We start from the raw sequence: 12,978 nt of genomic DNA on the forward strand, positions 1-12,978 counted from the left end.
TGATGGTCGAGCTAATATCGGTCGATAAATTAATAAAAAGTCGTGGTTTTAAGCAAATAATTGTTTTACTTTATTAAATATGTCAAACTACAAAGTGATTGTTTTCTACAATAATATTTTTTCCGTAATTTAAAAACCATGCTTATTTAAATCACAGCAACTTTATTCACAAAAAATGAAGCTTTTCAAATTATGCAATTATTATTATAAATCATAACTATTAGTTGTAAGATTGACGAGTGTTCAAAAACATTAACAATAATTTCAATATTTTTGACACCTTCACAGCAGAATTTGACACCTAAAAAAAATTGAATTACTCCGCAATTACAATGAAATATTTTAGTTTAATGAAAGCTTTTCATTCGACATCGTCCGCTCGACCGTTGAGTAATGTAATGTAACCCATACACTTGAATAAATCATTTTAATTTCTGACATCATGCCGTGGATGGGCCCTAATGTATATTAATTTGAACAGCACAAATAGCCGTGTTATTCTCGATACTTAATTGCCGCACCGTTTTGGAATTAATTGCTACCGTCTAAATGCCTCCTTTCAAACCTTAATTCGTTGAAATGCTCAGGCTCGATGACTGATTTTCTACCATGCGTTTCTAGTAGCATAGCCTTAGAACGATTCTTTATATTTTCAGAGTATAGGGTTACTATGCATTCACACATAGCTAAAATTAAAATTAAATATCATTATCTGCCCGGGCGGTATCAATTACTTCACATCCACTGATATTATATGTGTATAAAATTGAACTTAGTTCGCCTAACTGTCCTCAGAATGATGACAAAATTAATTCTCGCGTAGATACTCGTATTTTGTACACCACTAGTTTGTTTTTGTTTTAAGCTGACCGCTTTTTTTCGTTTAACTTAACATTCTTATATTCTTAGAAAATAATTTAGATATCGGATAATTCTAGGCAAAATTGAAACAAAAAATCCATTAATGAGTTTTTCCGTACGTATTCCTGTAATAAAATTTTATAAATGATATTAATCGTATAGCGGTTAATGAATTAATGAAAAATGCCAAAGGAGTCGGTTTTATTTTAATTAGTTGTCAATTTGGGAGGCCGGTTTGATACTGAACACTCTGATCCCTAGATTCCTACCCGCATTTCATACCTTTTCCTTTCCAGAATATTTTTTGCTTCCTTTCCTTAAAAAACTCTCCACACAGCATCCCCAAAGATGACATAGGCACTGAGGAAAATTATTAAGTACTTAGGACCTCCTGTGTGGGGTAAACTAATTTCTTTTGGTAAATTAACGTCACGAATTAATTTCTTTTGAAATTTTTTACCTCCATAACTGTGCTTATTACTTATTACTTAAGTCTTCTAAAGAAATCTATTTTCTCTTGAAAATTTCAGAACATCCTGTTTTCTGCACAGCCAAGATGCCCTGGCAACCATATACTTATTGTAGGTACCAGGAAAGGAACGATCATCGCAAGCTGCTATGATAGATTTATCTATAAAGTTATTTAATATTGAATGTTATTTTATCTTCGAAAAATCATTATAGTCATTATTCGTTAGCAACGATTAAAACCGCAGGTTCAAATTGCAAGAACATTTTATTGATTTGTGATTTGACAGACCACCTGTAATTGGTGATTCTTTTTAATTTTAACATTTTTATTGAAAATTACCCTTTTTTAGTTTACGTATATTTAACTAATGAGAGTACCTACCTTATAGCTCAATTTTTCTGGAATGTCACTTGAGTAAGCTGTTTTAAAAAAACCAATATAACTTAATACTACGAGTATGAGAGTTTCTATAAAATACTGCCACTAGTCAATGTCAAATTTATATGAATTTATAAGTCCTGCCAAACTCTGGTTCAATGAACTCAAATTATCAAATTTCAAACATGGAGCTGATTGCGGGAAGAATTCAGACAAGCTTTAAGGTTAAATGCGACGCTCGTTATAATCTACGTGTTCATAGATGGCGCTAATGAATTTATTTTTTCTGAAGTACGCTTTTTGCAATGTATTGCTTTACAATAGTAATACATATAAATTTGTTTGCGCCCGTACAAAAGAATTATGAATATGAATAAATAGGTTTGTTCGTTTAAAAACTCAATTCTTTCGAGAAAGGCATACAAATACAATATTGTACCGATTATTTAATCCGATGTTATATTTTTATGCCTTTTTTGAAATAATTTAGTTTGTATACGGACAAAACTATTTATTTATTTACGGGCGCAAAAAAATAATGTTACTTAAATAATAAAATTAGCGCCATTTATGAAAGAGCAGATTATGAATTATTTTAACTTTACCCTTAAGTACGAGTACTTAACAGTAAAAAGATATTTTTAACGGAAGAATAAGTAATAACCTTTTCAAAAATTCAACCCGATTTGTCAAGAACTCAGACTTTCCCGTGATTTTTCACGGATCTGCGCAATTGAATAAATAATATAATTTTGTGAGTATTATTCTAAAATTAAAACATACATATGATTTTTACATTCAGAAAAAATATGATGATATTAAATGAAAAACACAATTTGTACTAGACCAGTTAAGTAAGCAGCAAATACTTTCGTCATGAAAAACAAGATATAATGTACTTATGTCGCCTTTCTTACAATACTTAGATTTTTTTCAATATTTTTCATAATATCGTTGATTTTAAATATAAATTACTACATTCATTAAAAAAAACATTTTCTGTGATTTTTCACGGGACTGCGTTAGAACAAAAAAAAACAAATTATTACTAATGGTTAAGCATAATATTATGTAAGTATTTTGTAGGTATTTTCATTTTATAATCAACTAAAAATGAATGTAGTTATTAGGTTAATTTGTTTTGTCTTTCTGGATTTCAATTGTAATCAATGTTTCTTTGTAATTATCACTTTTTTTCTCAAGTTCACAAGCCAGTAAATCAGTAATCACATTGAAATCTAACAAATTTTGCAACAGGATCTTATGAATATTTCATCGGGCAAATGACTAAATTTAACTAATGTTGTTTTTTACATGTTCTACAAAACAATATCTAAACGTAAATCAGAAGCATCCATTGACAGCATTAGTAATGGTCCAACCACGAAAGAAAACATGAAAAGGATATAATGTAATGTAGTTATTTTAATCGAAGTCACTTCGCAAGAAAAAATATCTTTTTCAAGGTGGCAGTAAGGTTGGCAATTTGCAACAATGAATAATAATTCTTTATTTTTTTAAGTGGAAAAACTTAATAATAAGTAAAACCTCAAATTGTAATAACGACTCTCGAACAAAAGATGTGAAACAGAAAAGGCATAAATAGATTCACTCGCATCTGGGAATTGAACTCTGGAATAAATTGAATGAATTCCTTGGTTTTACTTATTAAGTAATTCCAATATAAACGTAATCATCTTGGACTTGTAGGAAACTCAATATATGTTGTAAAGTAAAACAAAAAAATATTTATTTAAAAAAGACACTATTCAATTAGCTGTTAGTTCATGTAATTCAATCTTGCAATCATACATGAAGAGAACGGTAAAAAAAAATCTTTTTTCGTCTTTTCCTTTTCATATCTTTTTTTACTAGTTTTAAGCTGGTAATACATTAGATGTAATAATACTAAACGAAGGGATTTTTTCGTTCACGATTAAAATTTTATAAAGGAATTTAATTCACGAGTTAATTTTATATGATAATATATTACGTAGGTACTCGTAAAAGGAATCTACAGCAAAAAACGTGATTTATTACTAGTTTACCACTCAACTCTGCTTGAGATTTGGATAGGAAAATGAAGAACAAACTATAACACTTCTTATTTACTTTTTGACCACGATAATTGAACGTTTCCGCCGATAGCGGTAGAAATGACGTTTCGAACAGATGAAAACTTTAACAATACCCTAAAAAATCCTGAAAAAGTCCTGCAAATTTCAATATCACCAAATTTGAGACCCAATGTCTTTCTAGAGTTTTCACATACAGAGCCGATGTTTAACGTATAAATTACTGAAAATTTATGGTTAACTTTTCTTTCATATATTTGATAACATTGTTATTCAATTTATTTAAATATTTTTTTGATGTTTCTGCTGTGTAGTAATAATTTTTAAGCGACACAGCTGTTTCACCTTCTGAAGGCATTAAAAAACCTTCATAAGGTGAAACAGCTGTTGCGCGTAACTTTTTTATAAATAAAATGTTTTTTGAACACGTAAATGGAAAACTTGATAATGTAATGGAATTTTTCAAATATATCTTGAAAACAATAAACATGCTTAAAAGTTCTTGCGAAATTGACGTAAACCTGTCTTACGAGGAATTTATACAGGACGTTTCTTTTGAAGAGGAAACCAAGTACTCAATAATTGCATTTTTTTATTTCGTGTAAAAATATTTGATAAATTTTTAGCATAACGTCATGTATTATGATGGTTGAACTTTACGTATTTATTTATTTGATTATTTGGGTGTCTCATTTTTCTCACAAAACCCTTTCTAATACAGTGTCTTCGAATTAAGTTTATCGCTAACATCCCGGAGATCATACGAGAGAAGGGATATCATATAATAATAAATAAGGTATTGCGGGCTACCTCACTCCGGCGGTTCCTCAGAGGTGATTCGGTTATCTTCCACCCCGAGGGCTCATTATGATTAGGTATCCGGCCTCGGATTGGTACCGCGACTGCTGTATTTCATTTGCTCTCTTGTGCGTCGGGACCGATGCTGGCTGCAGGCGAGATGGGAATGCTATCAATATTAAATGATACAAAACTGGCCGTGATGGGTGTCATTTTACGGCGAACAAGTGCGGGATATTTTATACACTATAAATTTGATGTATTTCTAAGATATACTCAAGCTAAAGCTTTGAAGATATAACGGTGCTACTCTTGAAATAATTGACTCATTTTTAAAATATTTTTTTTTACCTGGCCCTTTATTCATAATATTAACTACATATATTTGATGTCACTTTCATTACTAAATGTTATTCTGTGCCAGGGAACATTTCTTCTTCTTCCTTCGACAACTGGGGCTGCCAATTGTTACTATGCACGATTTTGGAATGTTGGAAGTGAAAATTAACCCACTTTCGGACATCCGATCAAGCTGAAACTTGCCAGATAGACTCGTTGTCAACGACAATACATTCATCAACTTTTGGTGGCAATCACGCATCAATACGCAGACATATCTACGCATTTATCTGAAATTCGATTACACTACATTACCAAATAAAAGTTGCTCCTACTTAATTAGGATTTCGCTCAGTTTTTAGTGTGGTTGACTTCAGTCTCTGGGGAGGAAGGTTCAATCCTCAGTCAAACTAAAAAAGATGAATTTTTAAATACATCTATTAATAAAGTTTAGCGTTAGAGGTCACATTGGACTTATTGCACACATCAATTGGGCTTGTCCGAATTCCCGACAAATCAGTTCCAATTCTGAAAATGACAATTAAAATACTATTATACATTAGTATGTAGTAGTAGTAGGATTGTGATATTAATACGGTACTTTATTATTTCTCTGAATTCTCTAAGTAAACACTTTTGAAAGTGAAACTTTATTTCAAAGCAAAAATTCTAGAGTACCAATCTACTTCAATAACTACAGTTACAGAGAGAGGCACAGCTACAATAAGTATTTTCATTTTTTTTTCTGATTAAGCTTTAAGGCACCTACAGTTTTGTTTGTTGTTCATGCGAGAAGAAATGGATTTTTGTTACTTGATTTCTAAAAATTAAAGCTTATTAATGGATGTTGCTTCCCATGCCTATCTCCTCTCTCAAGGGATGTGCAGTATCCTCATATGTTTTTTAGATAGTGGTAAAAGCTTTTACGTCTTTCAAGGATCGATTGCCAGCATGGAAAATTGATGGAATTTCGTCACGTTTTGTTGCACAATTATCCTAACTGCATTTTTAATTTTTTTACAGAAGAGCTTTTTGAAGTTAAGAATTGTAATATTTGTTATTTAATATTGTTTTATTTTATTTTGAGAAGTGTTACTGTACACCCCGTTAAAAAAAAATATGCATAAAAAAACAAAAAAATGGCGATTAGAGCACACACTCGTTAAAGGAGCAAATTAAAATGCCATTCAACCCAAACGTGTGCTACGACTAATTTTATCTGTAAACACATATTATCATTAAATTATTAAACCAAACTAAACAAAAACAAACAAATAAATTTAAAAGGGTTTTCATACATTACGGGTGTCTATTGTTTAAGACGAAATGAAGACGTTTACCATCTCATCAATGGTAACTTAATATTCAAAGCATTGTCCATTAGCTTTTTAAATCATAAACCTCAAATATCATTGCTTCAAATTAAGTTATTTACATTCGTTATGAGAATAAGCATTAAGTTTCATTCATAAAACGGAAACAAAAATATTTTATAACTACATGGAGTCAATATAGTAACTTTCTTAGGCAATTGGATTTGGTATTTATAGTAAATGAAATATAATACGAGTTATAAAAAGTACCTCTTTACAATTACTATCACAGTACCTACGCTCTATTAGACAAGTTTTCAAATTTGATGCATTAAAAGTGACTCTAGTAATATTTTTAAAGGTTTTAGAAATGTTTTTGCTCACGCGTTAGTATCTTGTTATAGAGGCAGTGAAAACTATTTACAAAACACATTAAAAAGCCAAAGTAAGTAGGTAAGATTGTGAATAAGCACAAGTTTAAAAAAAAATTATGATTAAATCCCAGCATTCTGGATGTAGGTACATCTGCACCAAACGTTAAAAAATTCGGGTGGTTTGAGGTTGAATAGGTCTATAAGAAAGCAACACTACGCAATTATAATGACTTTTAAAAGTATCACAATAATCTTCGCGAAGTACCTAGTCTAACCTTAAAAGTTTTTTTTTTTCTTTATTCATAAAAATATATTTGGATACAGGTTTTTTACATGCTTTTCGACTGCCACACTAGACACATGTCCGTATTATGGTAGTCGAAATTAAGTAAATTAATTAAATTAAAAGTATCTGTAAAAAAACATCAAGCCTTGAAAGTATCTGAAAAAAAACATCAATTCTTGAAAGTATCTAAAAAAAACACATTTAGTTTGAAAGTATCTGAAAAAACTGGACGCCACTGCTATATTGTACTTAGTTTGATGTATTAAGCATATTATAATGGTATTTTAAGGTTGGTCATTATTTCTCTACGCTCTTAATCATTAAAGTAGCCAACTGTTCAAACGTCGTCCTGGTCTGTCGTTCTTACAGAAAGCACTCGCGTTATATAAATAACATGAATATCATAACACCGTATCGCATTACGGAGACAAAGATAATTTATAGAGGAAATGATTTATATAAATATATAAGACAGAGTGTAAATTAGGTTCAGATGTGAATTAGCATATATTTGAAAGGAGTTTACGGGAAAGGGGCGTCGCCACGGACCCGGTTATTTATTTATTTATTCCCATATTTTGTTTTGTCCCACACAATCAACGTCATTCAATGATAATTGTCCCTTTCCCTGTGCGCTGGAATTATTAAATATATAATTCAGGTTTGGAACAATGCCGCATTATAAAAGCTGGTCTGTCGACGAGCCTCGACGGCTATTGTCTTAAGCTGTCTTTCTATCCGACAGAGTAACAAACAATAGTGTCACCTATTAATAGGATAGCCCTGTGGTTCCAAACATGAGTTCGAATGTGTGATGTTATGAGAAAACCATTTTTATACTTAAACGTGAAACTAACTTCATTTCACATTCCTGGTAAATTGGATTACTTTCTTCACTTACATTTATTATCCTTTTCATTAATTCTGTGCTTTTATTTCTTATTATTTTTATTTGTGAATTTTATGTCAACGTACTCCACGTTGGCCTCGGTGTTTTCTTTGAGAGGGGTAATATTATCGGACTAGACCATAGCTTCCCAAACTTTTTTGCCCCGTAGAACCCCTGCCATATTTTTTTTCGTAAGACGATTGACTACCACGCTAAAACCACTCTCCACGAGGTACGGTATGGAAACACCATTAAAACTTAATTAAAACTTGCAATAGGCCAGAATGGAGGATAAGCAACAGGTATTTATTTCTGAAGCTGGAACTGTTGATACAAATTAATTGTTGTTATTGTTTCTGAACAGCCATTGTTCTTAGTTAATGCTTATTCCGATTAAAAAAATTTCATGATAAAACATACTCTAACCTAGTTTTGAATTCTGTGTGTTGTATATTTAAATGTTGAACTAGACTAAAATGTTACCATCCTAGTTCATTAGACAATACAAAATGTTGCCTTCCAATCTTTTGCTTCATATTTATTCTGGCAAGAAAAAGAATGCTGAGTTAATTTATATACCTCAATTTATACAATTTTATGAAATCTATTATGGTCTATAATATTTACATACAATCTGTGCTAGGTGCATTATGTAATTTACGGAATGCCTGAATATTGTTGATGACTTGATATACCTAAATGGGGGTTCGTTCATACCGTGTAACGCGTACCATTATTTAAAACTCGTGGATCCCGAAATTTTGTTTTCGCTGATATCAACTCCCAATAAGTCGCTATCGATTCCTTGTAGTCAATATGAACCACAGGGAAACTTTGGACTAGACTGATCGAAACTTTTGATATAGCGATTTAATCAATCTTCTTATTATGCCTTCTGGCAACCCCAGCTTCATCCAACAAAGGTATTGATATTTTAAACGCATAACAAGACATATTTTATAGCTTTTTAACTATGATTAGGCTCCTAGGCAGATATTTTACGTTTTCACACTTCTTCACCCGAACTTTTCATACTCCACACATGGTTCTAACTAATTTATCTATTTAGTACCTTTCTTCCTAACTATGATATTATCATATTATTATTGACAGAATCATTTCCAAGGACTTCTGGTATTTCTGTATAAAATTTTAAATAGTATAATAATATGATTGTCCAGACTTGCTGGCATTGAAAAGCTTTCGGATTGCATTACTTAATACTAGAAATTGGGATTTATTTCGGTGCAAAATTCTGGGATTAATATCCTGTTATTATCTTAGGGTAATAATAACTACGCCGAGTCAGTTGATATATAATTTATGACTTAAAAAATACAAAGATTGTTGGGGGGCGGTTCAGTAATGCATAAAAAAATTGTATCTAATAGTAATGCAATTATTCCTACATAAATGACTAAAATGGGCGTTAATAAATAAATACATATGTGGGTTATGAATCATCAGTGAATAATCAATCAACTGACAGGACAGTGGCTATGACGATATAAGCAACAGTTTACGCTTTTGTTATAGTAGCAGGATATCAAATATTGTTAGATAATTCGTAACTCAGGAATGATTATCTTTATTTAAAAATAATAATGAAGAATACACTGTAACTGATTTTATAGTCCTCCCTACTACGATACTTATTGTTATTGGCCATTTCAGGAATTATTTTCTGTAATAACCTTTTTTAGTGCCGTAAAATTGAGGTAAAATAAACACAGTTTGAGAAACAGCGGATTAAGTCGAAAATCAACAAAAAGAAAATCCCTCCCTCCAGAGTAAAGTGCGCGAGTGAATATAATAATTTGGGGTACGGAATGTTCATCCATTATGACTAAATTACCTTCGAGAATTAATGTCTCCATTGGCATTCAAACTACGTGAACGTTTCCGGTCACATACCTATCATTTATTATTAAAAAACGATAAATCCAATTGGATGCGGTACTTACCTATAAGAATACGCAAATTAAATTGAAGATTTTTTTATGAAATTTCGTACATCATTTTTAACTTGTCCTTTTCACATTTTTTTAGTAGGTAGAGAACAACAAATTTACTTTTGCAGACTTCAAATCCTTTCTTTGATGTTATAGTGTAATACTTTTTTTTAAATGTAGGTACATTCATACAATAAAATTGTACTTACTCATTTGTATACAAGGTGTCCGGAATCTCGTAGTAAAAGCGGTTAACATAAATGTCACATAAAGAACCCAGGGTTAAAAAATTGGTGTCGAAGAATTTTAAAAGACATTAAACAACAAATATTAACACTAAGCAACCGATTTTTTAAAATTCGGCCAAAAAAATAAATACCAACTCGATTTACTCGAAAACGAATGCTGAAATCAAAAGGTAAAAACTAAATATTAAAAAAATAACAGTTATCACTCGGAAAACAGGTACGTCTGATATATTAGTCCGAGTTCAAACAAGAGTGAGTCATTATGTAATTTGTTATAATAACACTTGGTTTATTTTTATATTTACATTACTTTGTGGTTACACACTGAAAAATATCTTAAAACCACAATTAAATATTTACGTTAAAAAAATCAAGCAGTTCAAAATTATTTAACATTACGAATGCGTAATTACTCTACGGTATTAAGATATAAAATATATTAATTTTTAATTTCTTTTATGCGAAACCCTCTGGAGCTAGTGAGACAATGACATTAAATGAAGATGTTTCAAACAACGTTTCAATTCTGAACGGTGGTTTTACACAAAGGCGATAGTGAGAATATTTTCCATTCTGGAATATGCCGAAAATATACTTTATTTTATCTTAAATTAGTAATTTGTAAAAAAAACAGAAATTAATCAAATAACATTTTCAGAGCCTTACTTCTTGACCACGGAAGCCTAATATGTAGCTATATGTCACGAGTCATGAAAGAATATAGATTTGATGAAAAAACTGTTACGAATGAAATACAAATTTGTACAATAGTGAAAAGTAATCCATTTTAGGTATGACAGACAAGCGCTGAAATAATGTCTTCTTTTTATTTATTTATCAATTTGATTTCTAAAGAGAAGATTTTTATCTTGCAACAATGTCATATAAACAATTGAATTCCATTATTTGCCCACTGCACTATCACCATGACAAATGGGTCAAGTCTACCCTTGTTTAATGTTATATTGTTATTTACGGTCAATTCATTTTACGTTGTCACTCCAAAGGTGATTTATTTATCCTCACACTAATCCACTGGCGGCCGTTCAGCCAATAAACCTAAATCATTGTTGCCAGGATATTTCGATCATACTGCCAGACGTACTGGTTGTGATTGCCATACCAAAATAATAACCGGCGACTGTATACGATATTATATATGTGTACTATATACGATTAGGGCCTGGTACATACATTTTGTTGCGAAGTCGCAGATTTGTAACTAAAATATTTACCGGAGTTCGTAATCGTCCATCTCTTTAAATATAAAAATCCGTCTTTTTTTAAATCTATTTGTAAAATCCTCTTTCACTAAATAAGCAGTGGTGTATGCATAGTTGATGGTAGCCATACAGCTCTATCCCATCACACTCTACTTGTTTCATTCAAAATCTACACCGCCTCATGCATAATATTTTTTTCTAATCGTAATCTAACGGTTTTTTTTCACTTGATTATGTCAACTCTTTCTGCCCGTCATATTATCCAGTTACAAAAAACCTTTGTTAACCCATAATATATCTATATTTCGAGATTTACTTTATAGCACGCTGTATGACGTGCCTTAAACATTGTAATTTATAGCGTAATACAATGGCAGATTGCAACCTGCAAACCAACTGAACGAACAAACAAAACAATCTGAAAAATCTCTCATACATTCGTAATAATCAAAGATGTTAGAAGAACGAGATATGCTATGTTGGCCGCCGGACCGTAGCCGGAGTACTACCTAATTAGGGTACTTTGAACGGTATCGGGACGTGTACGCACAGAAATCTGTTCTATGTATTAGTGCGGATACCTTAGCGCAAGCGAAGGTGTGCAGTAGTATTGGTGAACAAAACCGGCGACACTCGGCAAAACAATTCCACTCAGTACGAACTGCGCATAGCACATCTCGTTCTTCTAATATCTTTGGTAATAATTAATAGATGGACCACCAACCTTTTTCGACTTCAACCCACCGACTTCAAAGGTTATAGCTTAAGGAGATACCCCGCCTAAAAAAATTGTTTATTCCTCACACTCAGCACAAATATTAAAAAAAAAAACTAAAAATCTTTCAAAAATCTCGGACAACAGACAGCAGTCTTTGTAAATTTGGATAATATACATTTTTTATCCATTGAATATTGCCAATCGTATCCTTGATAGTAGAGACAGGCCCTAATCTCAATGTAAATAAGTCCTTTAAGTGGCAGCCGCGCGCCGCGGCACGCGCTCAGGAAGTGACACTTACGCGCCACTTGTCCACTGTACTGTTCACCGTCCAGTCTGAGCAATGCGCAATGCTGCATTAGGAATGAGAATTTCGCAGATCAGGGAGGGATGCGAAGCCATTTTATATAAAATCACCTTCACGATATGCTTTTAATACATGAAGAAATTATTTTGTTTTCCGTATTGAAATAATATATACGACACCTAAACCAACAAACGAGGACTGAGAATGAGTCTGGTAACTTTCTCCTTCAGTAAAACAACTGATTTCCACTGTACAGCATTTCTAGAAATTCTGTTTTCTTGTTTTAGAATCAAGAAAAAATACTGGATTCTCTTGAATGTATTTATAAAATTTGCCAGTGCATTTATAAGCAATAAGCGTATTAAAAACAAAGGAACTATTCACTACTCCGAATATCATGGATATACACAATCCGGCTCGAAGGACCATGTAATGCATACAAATCAATTTTTATAATAATATGTAAAAAAGAAAATAAAAATCAAGTTTGAATTCTCGATGTCATTAGAAAATTTCAATTCAAATACCACATATGGTTTAATTTTTCACGAAATGGAAAAAGGCACGAATATTTAAGTTAACTGCATTTTGGAAAAATTGAAATGACAGAGAATAATAACTATTTTTTACGCTACTTAATCAAAATATATTTATGTATATTTGTGGGGTGCTATGCCTTTTAATGCTCTTTCTAAGCATATTTTTTATTTATTTGTGAATATGGATGGCACGTTTGCCTCAATCG

The sequence above is a fragment of the Hesperophylax consimilis genome, chromosome 11 (assembly GCF_061612785.1).
Source record: "Hesperophylax consimilis isolate HC1 chromosome 11, BYU_Hcon_1.0, whole genome shotgun sequence".
Lineage (NCBI taxonomy): Eukaryota > Metazoa > Arthropoda > Insecta > Trichoptera > Limnephilidae > Hesperophylax > Hesperophylax consimilis.